This window comes from Callithrix jacchus, chromosome 20, assembly GCF_049354715.1.
Source record: "Callithrix jacchus isolate 240 chromosome 20, calJac240_pri, whole genome shotgun sequence".
NCBI lineage: Eukaryota > Metazoa > Chordata > Mammalia > Primates > Cebidae > Callithrix > Callithrix jacchus.
In genome coordinates this window covers 5467248-5476192 of record NC_133521.1, presented here as the reverse complement: position 1 = coordinate 5476192, position 8945 = coordinate 5467248, and the positions used below count along the sequence as shown (strand labels likewise).

At 39.8% G+C, this 8945-nt stretch overlaps 1 non-coding gene across 1 annotated transcript; it reads right to left on the bottom strand.

Annotated features, from left to right (window-relative positions):
- Positions 1 to 5310: 5310 nt before the first annotated feature.
- Positions 5311 to 5417, bottom strand: LOC118149839 (U6 spliceosomal RNA). The gene has a single exon (XR_004737549.1). It is a non-coding gene; the product is annotated as a U6 spliceosomal RNA (small nuclear RNA).
- Positions 5418 to 8945: the final 3528 nt, after the last annotated feature.

Genomic DNA, 8945 nt, shown 5'->3' with positions numbered 1-8945 from the left:
TTTTTCCCCAGTTCTATGAAGAAGGTCATTGGTAGCTTGATGGGAATAGCGTTGAATCTGTATATTACTTTGGGCAATATGGCCATTTTCACGATATTGATTCTTTCTAACCATGAACATGGCATGTTTCTCCATCTGTCTGTGTCCTCTCTTATTTCGTTGAGCAGTGGTTTGTAGTTCTCCTTGAAGAGGTCCTTTACGTTTTTTGTTAGTTGTATTCCTAGGTATTTTATTCTCTTTGTAGCAATTGTGAATGGCAGTTCGTTCTTGATTTGGCTCTTTTTCAGTCTGTTATTGGTGTATAGGAATGCTTGTGATTTTTGCACATTGATTTTGTATCCTGAGACTTTGCTGAAGTTGCTTATCAGTTTAAGGAGTTTTTGGGCTGAGGCGATGGGTCTTCTAGATATACTATCATGTCATCTGCAAATAGAGACAGTTTGGCTTCCTCCTTTCCTATTTGAATATCCTTTGTTTCTTTTTCTTGCCTGATTGCTCTGGCTAGAACTTCCAGTACTATACTGAATAGGAGTGGTGAGAGAGAGCATCCTTGTCTAGTGCCAGATTTCAAAGGGAATGCTTCCAGTTTTTGCCCATTCAGAATGATATTGGCTGTTGGTTTGTCATAAATAGCTTTTATTATTTTGAGATACGTTCCATCAATACCGAGTTTAATGAGGGTTTTTAGCATAAAGGGCTGTTGAATTTTGTCAAAGGCCTTCTCTGCGTCAATTGAGATAATCATGTGGTTTTTGTTTTTGGTTCTGTTTATGTGGTGAATTACATTTATAGACTTGCGTATGTTGAACCAGCCTTGCATCCTTAAGATGACTCCTACTTGATCATGGTGGATAAGCTTTTTGATGTGCTGTTGCAATTGGCTTGCCAGTATTTTATTGAAGATTTTTGCATCTCTGTTCATCATGGATATTGGCCTGAAGTTTTCTTTTCTTGTTGAGTATCTGCCGGGTTTTGGTATCAGGATGATGTTGGTCTCATAAAATGATTTGGGAAGGATTCCCTCTTTTTGGATTATTTGGAATAGTTTCAGAAGAAACGGTACCAGGTTCTCTTTGTGTGTCTGATAAAATTTGGCTGTGAACCTATCTGAACCTGGGCTTCTTGTGTGTGGTAGGCTCTTAATTGCTGCCTCAACTTCAGATCTTGTTATAGGTCTATTCATAGTTTCCACTTCTTCCTGGTTTAGACTTGGGAGAAAACAAGTGTCCAGGAATTTATCCATTTCTTCCAGGTTTCCTAGTTTATGTGCATAGTGTTGTTTGTAATATTCTCTGATGATGGTTTGAATTTCTGTGGGATCTGTGGTGATTTCCCCTTTACCATTTTTTATTGCATCTATTTGGTTATTCTCTCTTTTCTTCTTTATTAATCAGGCTAGTGGTCTATTTTGTTGATTTTTTTTGAAAAACCAGCTCCTGGATTTATTGAGTTTTGAAGGGTTTTTTGCATCTCTATCATTCTTCTCTGATCTTAGTTATATCTTGTCTTCTGCTAGGTTTTGAGGTTTTTTTTATCTTGCTCCTCTAGCTCTTTCAGTTTTGATGATAGGGTGTCAATTTTGGATCTCTCCACTCTTCTCCTGTGGGCACTTATTGCTATATATTTTCCTCTAGAGACTGCTTTAAATGTGTCCCAGAGATTCTGGTATGTTTTGTCTTCATTCTCATTGGTTTTGAAGAACTTATTTATTTCTGCCTTCATTTCATTGTTTATCCAGTCAACATTCAAGAGCCAGTTGTTCAGTTTCCATGAAGCGGTGCGGTTCTGAGTTTGTTTCTGAATTCTGAGTTCTAACTTGATTGCACTGTGGTCTGAGAGACTGTTTGTTATTATGTCAGTTGTTTTGCATTTGCTGAGGAGTGATTTACTTCCAATTATGTGGTCAATTTTAGAGTAGGTGTGATGTGGTGCTGAGAAGAATGTATATTCTGTGGATTTGGGGTGCAGAGTTCTGTAAATGTCTATCAGGTTTGCTTGTTCCAGGTCTGAGTTCAAGTCCTGGATATCCTTGTTAATTTTCTGTCTGGTTGATCTGTCTAATATTGATAGTGGAGTGTTAAATTCTCCCACTATTATTGTGTGGGAGTCTAAGTCTCTTTGTAAGTCATTAAGAATTTGCCTTATATATCTGGGTGCTCCTGTATGGGGTCCATATATATTTAGGATTATTAGCTCTTCTTGTTGCATTGACCCTTTTACCATTATGTAATGTCCTTTTTTGTCTCTTTTGATCTTTGTTGTTTTAAAGTCAATTTTATCAGAGATGAGAATTGCATCTCCTGCTTGTTTTGCTCTCCATGTGCTTGGTAAATCTTCCTCCATCCCTTTATTTTGAGCCTTTGTGTGTCCTTGCTTGTGAGATGGGTTTCCTGGATACAGCACACCAATGGGTTTTGGCTTTTTATCCAATTTGCCAGTCTGTGTCTTTTGATTGGTGAATTTAGCCCATTTACATTTAGGGTTAATATTGTTATGTGTGAATTTGATACTGCCATTTTGATGCTAGCTGGCTGTTTGGCCCATTAGTTGATGCAGAGTCTTCATTTTGTTGATGCTCTTTAGTATTTGGTATGTTTTTGGAGTGGCTGGTACTGGTTGTTCCTTTCTATGTGTAGTGCCTCTTTCAGGAGCTCTTGTAACACAGGCCTGGTGGTGACAAAATCTCTGAGTACTTGCTTGTTTGCAAAGGATTTTATTTTTCCTTCACTTATGAGGCTTCCTTTGGCTGGATATGAAATTCTGGGTTGAAAGTTCTTTTCTTTAAGGATATCGTATATTGGCCCCCACTCTCTTCTGTCTTGTAGGGTTTCTGCCAAGAGATCTGCTGTGAGTCTGACGGGCTTCCCTTTGTGGGTGACCCGACCTTTCTCTCTGGCTGCCTTTAGCATTTTCTCCTTCATTTCAACCCTGGTGAATCCGAAGATTGCGTGCCTTGGGGATGCTCTTCTGGCAGAATATCTTTTTGGTGTTCTCTGTATTTCCTGGACTTGAATATTGTCCTGCTTTGCTAGGTTAAGGAAATTTTTCTGAATAATATCCTGAAGAGTATTTTCCAGCTTGGATTCATTCTCTTCGTCACATTCAGGTACACCCATCAAACGTAGATTAGGTCTCTTCGCATAGTCCCACGTTTCTTGGAGACTTCGTTCATTCCTTTTTGCACTTTTTTCTCTTATCTTGCCTTCTCATTTTATTTCATTGAGTTTATCTTCGGCCTCTGATATCCTTTCTTCTGCTTGATCAATTTGGCTGTTGAGACTTGTGCATGCTTCACGAAGTTCTCATGTTGTGTTTTTCAGCTCCATCAAGTCACTCATATTCCTCTCTAAGTTGTTCATTCTTGTTATCATTTCTTCAGATCTTTTTTCAAGGTTCTTAGTTTCTTTGCATTGAGTTAGAACATGTTCTTTTAGCTCACAGAAGTTTCTCATTACCCACCTTGTGAAGTCTGATTCTGTCGTTTCATCACACTCATTCTTTGTCCAGCTTTGTTCCCTTGCTGGTGAGGAGTTGTGGTCCATTGTAGGATGTGAGGTGTTCTGGTTTCGGGTTTTTCCTCCTTTTTGTGCTGGTTTCTTCCCATCTTTGTGGGAAGTAGTTGCTGATTTTCTAATTGGATCTCTGAGTGGACGTCTGGAACGTTGATTATGAAGTATTTCTGTTTCTTAGTTTTCCTTCTAACAGTCTGGCCCCTCTGCTGTAGGACTGCTGAGGTCTACTCCAGGCCCTGCTTGCCTGGGGAACACCTGCAGCAGCTGCAGAACAGTAAGGGTTGCTACCAGTTTCTTCTTCTGCTCTCTTTGTCCCAGAATGATGCCCGCCAAATGTCAGTCTGATCAGTCCTTTGTGATGTGACTCTTTGGATATACAGGGGTCAGGGAGCTGCTTGAGGAGACAGTCTGTACTTTATAGGAGTGCAAGTACTGAGCTGTGAGCTCCATTGTTCATTCAGAGCTGCTAGGCAGGAACGTTTAAGTCTGCTGCAGCAGAACTCATAAAACCCCTTTTTTTCCTCAGGTGCTCTGTCCCAGGGAGTTAGGGCTTTATTTATGAGTATCTGTGGCACTGTCCTGCCCAGCAAGGAGGCAGTCTAGTCACTGCCTTCCTGCAGAGGCTATACGGAGCTGCTCTGGGGTCTGCCCTGCTGCCATGGGCTCTGCCCTGCTGCCATGTGAAATTCCTTGCAGTCCTGTTTATATGGGTGTGGTTAGAAGTGCCATGGCAATGGTGGCCCACCTCTGTAATGGTGGACTCTCTGTTTTTGCGGGTTGCCTCAGCAACTGTGGGTTGCCTCGGCAATGGCAGGCTGCATCAGCATTGGCAGAGTACCTTCGTAGGGGTGGAGTGCCTCAGTAATGGCAGACGCCCCTCCCCCACCAAGCTGCACCATCCTGGGTTCAGCTGTGCTTGGTGAAACTCTCAACCCCGAGCATTCCCAATTGCAATTTTTGTTTGTTTGTTTGTTTTTGTGGGGGTGGGACCCACCAAGCCTGATCACTTGGCTCCCTGCATCAGAGTCCCCTTTTTTTTTTTAAGTTGAATGGTTGACTCTCTCCCAGATGTTCTAGTCGCCTGCTGAAAGGGTGCCACGATCTGTGTGATGTCCTGTGCGGCGACCCACTATGCTGGCTTAAACAACATAACTGCCCGGGAATCTCCTGGCCTGGCTTTATGTTTAAGTCCCATTTAATCAGATGAATGTACTAATCTGTCTTCACAGATCTTCAACTGCCAGTTTAACAGGGCAACCAGACCAGTGTATTTTGTACAGAGTGTGCTGCACTGCAGCGCTGGCCGAAACTGCCACACTGGCTTAAACAGCTGCACCAACCAAAACAGCCATGCTGGCAACCCATGGGGCTCCTCCACCTGGGAATCTCCTGGTCTGTGGGCAATAAAGATCTGTCTGGCAATGCAGTGTCCACTCACCCTCTGCGCTTTCACTGGGAGCTGCAATCCTGAGTTGCTCCTACAGCGCCATCTTCTCTCGAGTATTTTTATGTGACTGAAATTAAGTTGTTTTTAGCTTTAATAGTCTATTACAACTATAAGAAGTTTTATGTAAGCCCCATGGTCACCATGAACCATAAACTACAGCAGATAAACAGGAAAGAGAAAAGAATTAAAACTTAGCACTATAAGAAAATCACCAAACCACAAAGGTAGATAACAAGAGAGGAAGAAAGGAAAAAAGGAGCTACAAAAAAATCATAAGACGACAAAATGGCAGAAGTAAGTTCTTACCTATCAATAGTAATCTTAAATGTAAATTATTTAAACTCTTTTTTTTAATTTGGTATATTCTTCACAAATTTGCATGTCTTCCTTGCGCAGGGGCCATGCTAATCTTCTCTGTATCATTCCAATTTTAGTATATGTGCTGCCGAAGCGAGCACTGTTTAAACTCTTAAGACATAAAGTGGCTGCATAGATTTTTTTTAAAGATCTAATCATATACTGGATACAAAATACCAATTTTAGCTTTAAGGACAACCATAGACTAAAAGTGAAGGGATGGAAAATGATATTCTATGCAAATAATAACCAAAAGAGAGCAAGGGTAGGTATATTTAGTGTCAGATGAAATAGATTACAAGTCAAAAACTACTACTAGAAATAAAAAGGTCATTATTTAATGATAGAGGGGTCAATTCTTCAGGAGGACAGAAAAATTAGAAATATGTATGCACTCAATATGAAAACACCCAAGTAAATAAAGCAAAATTAATGACATGAAGGAATAAACAGATTCACTGGTAGGAAACTTTAATATCCCACTTTCAACCATGAATAAATAGATCAACAAACAGAAAATTAATGAGAAAATACTGGTAGTTTTCAGCAACTGTTTCATTAAATAAGTTTTCTGTGCCTTTCTACATCTCTTCTCTCTCTCTCATGATATAAATATTTGTTTGCTTTATGCTGTTACATAGATCCTATAGGTTTTCTACACTCTTTTTCAATTTTTGTCCCGTCTGACTGGATTATTTCAAAAGATGTGTCTTCAAGTTTAGAGATTGTTTCTTGTTCTTAATCTATTCTATTGTTGAAGCTCTCAATTGTATTTTTGTTTTATTCATTGAATTATTCTGCTTCAATATTTATATTTGGTTCTTTTTATGATGTCAATCTCTTTGTTGAATTTCTTGCACTTTAAACCAAATGGACTTCACAGATATATATATATATATATGTGTATGTGTGTGTGTGTGTGTGTGTGTATGTGTGTGTATATATATATGTGTGTGTGTATATATATATATGACCATATATACATCACATAACAAGTCTTAACATGTTCAAGATGATTAACAGTATGCCTACTATTGTTTCTGACTACAGCAGTATGAAACTAGAAAAAAATCTTGGAAATTGTGCAAATATGTATAAATTAAACAATATGCTTCTAAACAACCAATGGGTCAGAGAATAAATCAAAATGAAAAACAAAAAATATCTTGAGCCAAATGAAAATAGAAACACAATATACCAAAAACCTGTAAGTTTCATCAAAATCAGTTGTTGTTTTTTTTCCTTAGAGAGGGTCTCTGTAACTCAGTCTGGAGTGCAATGATGTGACCATGACTCACTGATGGATAACTGCAGCCTCAACTTACCGGGTTCAAGTGATCCTCCTGCCTTAGCCTTCTAAGTAACTAGGACTACAGGCATGTGTCACCAGACCCAGCTAATTTTTCATTTTTTTTTAAGAGAGGAGATCTTGCAATGTTGTCCAGGTTGGTCTTACACTCCTGGCCTTAAGTGAGCCTCTTAGATTAGGCTCCCAAAATGTTGGGATTACAAGCATGAGCCACTGTGCCTGGCCAGCAAAAGCAGTTCTAAGTCAGAAGTTTATTAAAAATAAATGTCTCCACTAAAATGATAGATTCCAAATGAATAGCCCAACACTGTATCTCAGGGAAATAAAAAAAAAATCAAACAAGATAAACTAGCTAGTAGAAGGCAGGAAATAATAAAGATGAGAAGAGAATAAATCAAATAGATAACAGAAAAACCATAGGAAAAAAATCAATAAAACCAAGAGTTGGTTTTTTTGTAAAAATAAACAAAATCGAAAAACTTCTAGCTAGACTAACCAGAAAAGAGAAAGAGAAGATTCAAATAAAGAAGAATGAAAATGGAGACATTACAACACTCACATCATAAATAGAAAGGATCATAAGTGACTATTATGAAAAATTATATGCCAATAACTTGTATAACCTAGAGAAATGGATAAATTCCTGGGAAAATATAACTTACTGATATTGAGTCAGAAAGAAATAGAAAGCCAGAACAGAGTAGTAACAATAAAGAAAAGCCCATGACCATAGCTTCTGATATGGTTTGGCTCTGTGTCCCCACCCAAATCTCATGTTGAACTGTAATCCTAGATGTTGGAGGAGAAGCCTGGTGAGAGGTGATTTAATCATGGAAGAGAACTTCCCCCTTGCTGTTCTTCCAATAGAGTTCTCCCCAGATCTACTTGTTTAAAAGTGTGTTGCACCTCTCCTGCCTCCTGCCATCATGTGAGGGTGTGTTTGCTTCTCTTTCACCTTCTTCCTGATTATGTTTCCTGAAGCCTCCCCAGAAGCAGAAACCTATATAGCCCACAGAACCATAAGCTGATTAAACTTCTTTTTAAAAAAAAAAATTGGGGTCCAAAGTGGCTCCGGCCAGATGTCATGGTGCTTGCGAAGGCGAGGTCATGAGTTCAAGGCTAACCTGAGCAACCTTACAAGCTCACACTGATTGGAAAAAAAAAATTACCCAGTTTCAGATAGTTCTTTATAACATGTAAGAATGAAGTAATACAAAAAATTGGTACCAAGATTGGGGTATTGCTATAAAGATACCTGAAAATGTGGAAGCAACTTTGAAACTGGGTAATGGGCATTGGCTGGAACAGTTTGGAGGGCTCAAAAGAAGACAGGAAAGTGAGAGAAAGTTTGGAACTTCCTAGAGATTTGTTAAATAGTTGTGTCCAAAATGCTGATAGTGATATGGACAGTGAAGATCGGGCAGAGATCTCAGATGGAGATGAGAAACTTATCAGGAACTGGGGTAAAGGTCACTCTTGCTATGCCTTAGCAAAGAGACAAACAGCATTGGGTCCCTGCTCTAGATATTTGTGGAACTTTGAACATGAGAGTGGTGATTTAAGATATCTGGTAGAAGAAATCTCTAAGCAGAAAAGCATTCAAGAAGTGACCAGGCTGCTCCTAAAAGCCTAACTCATCTGCATAAACAAAGAAATGATGGTGATGGTTCATGCCTGTAATCCCCAGCACTTTGGGAGGCTGAAGTGGGTGGATCACAAGGTCAAGAGAGCAAAACCATCCTGGCCAACTTGGTGAAACCCTATCTCTACTAATATTAGTTGGGGATGGTGGCTTGCACCTGTAGTCCCAGATACTCAGAAGGCTGAGGCAGGAGAATCACTTGAACCTGGCAGGTAGAGGTTGCAGTGAGACAATATTGAACCACTGCACCCCAGCCTGGCAACAGAGCAAGACTCTGTCTCAAAAAAAAAAAAAGGGAACTTATATGTAAAAGGGAAGCAGAGAACAAAAGTTTGGAAAATTTGCAGCCTGACCATATGGTAGAAAAGAAAAACTCATTTTCTGAGAAGGAATTCAAGAAGGCTACAGAAATTTGCATAACAGGAGCTGAAAGTTAATAGCAAAGACAATGGGGAAAGTGCCTCCAGAGACCTTCATGGCAGACCCTCCCACCACAGGCCTGAGGCCTAGGAGGGAAAATAATGGTTTGGTAGGTAAAGCCCAGAATCCTACTGCTCTGTGCAGCCTCATGACATGACATCCTGAATCCCAGCTACTCCAGCTATAGCCATGGCTAAAAGGGCCCAAAAACACCTTAGGCCACTACTCCAAAAGGCACAGCAGCAAGCCTTGGTGGCT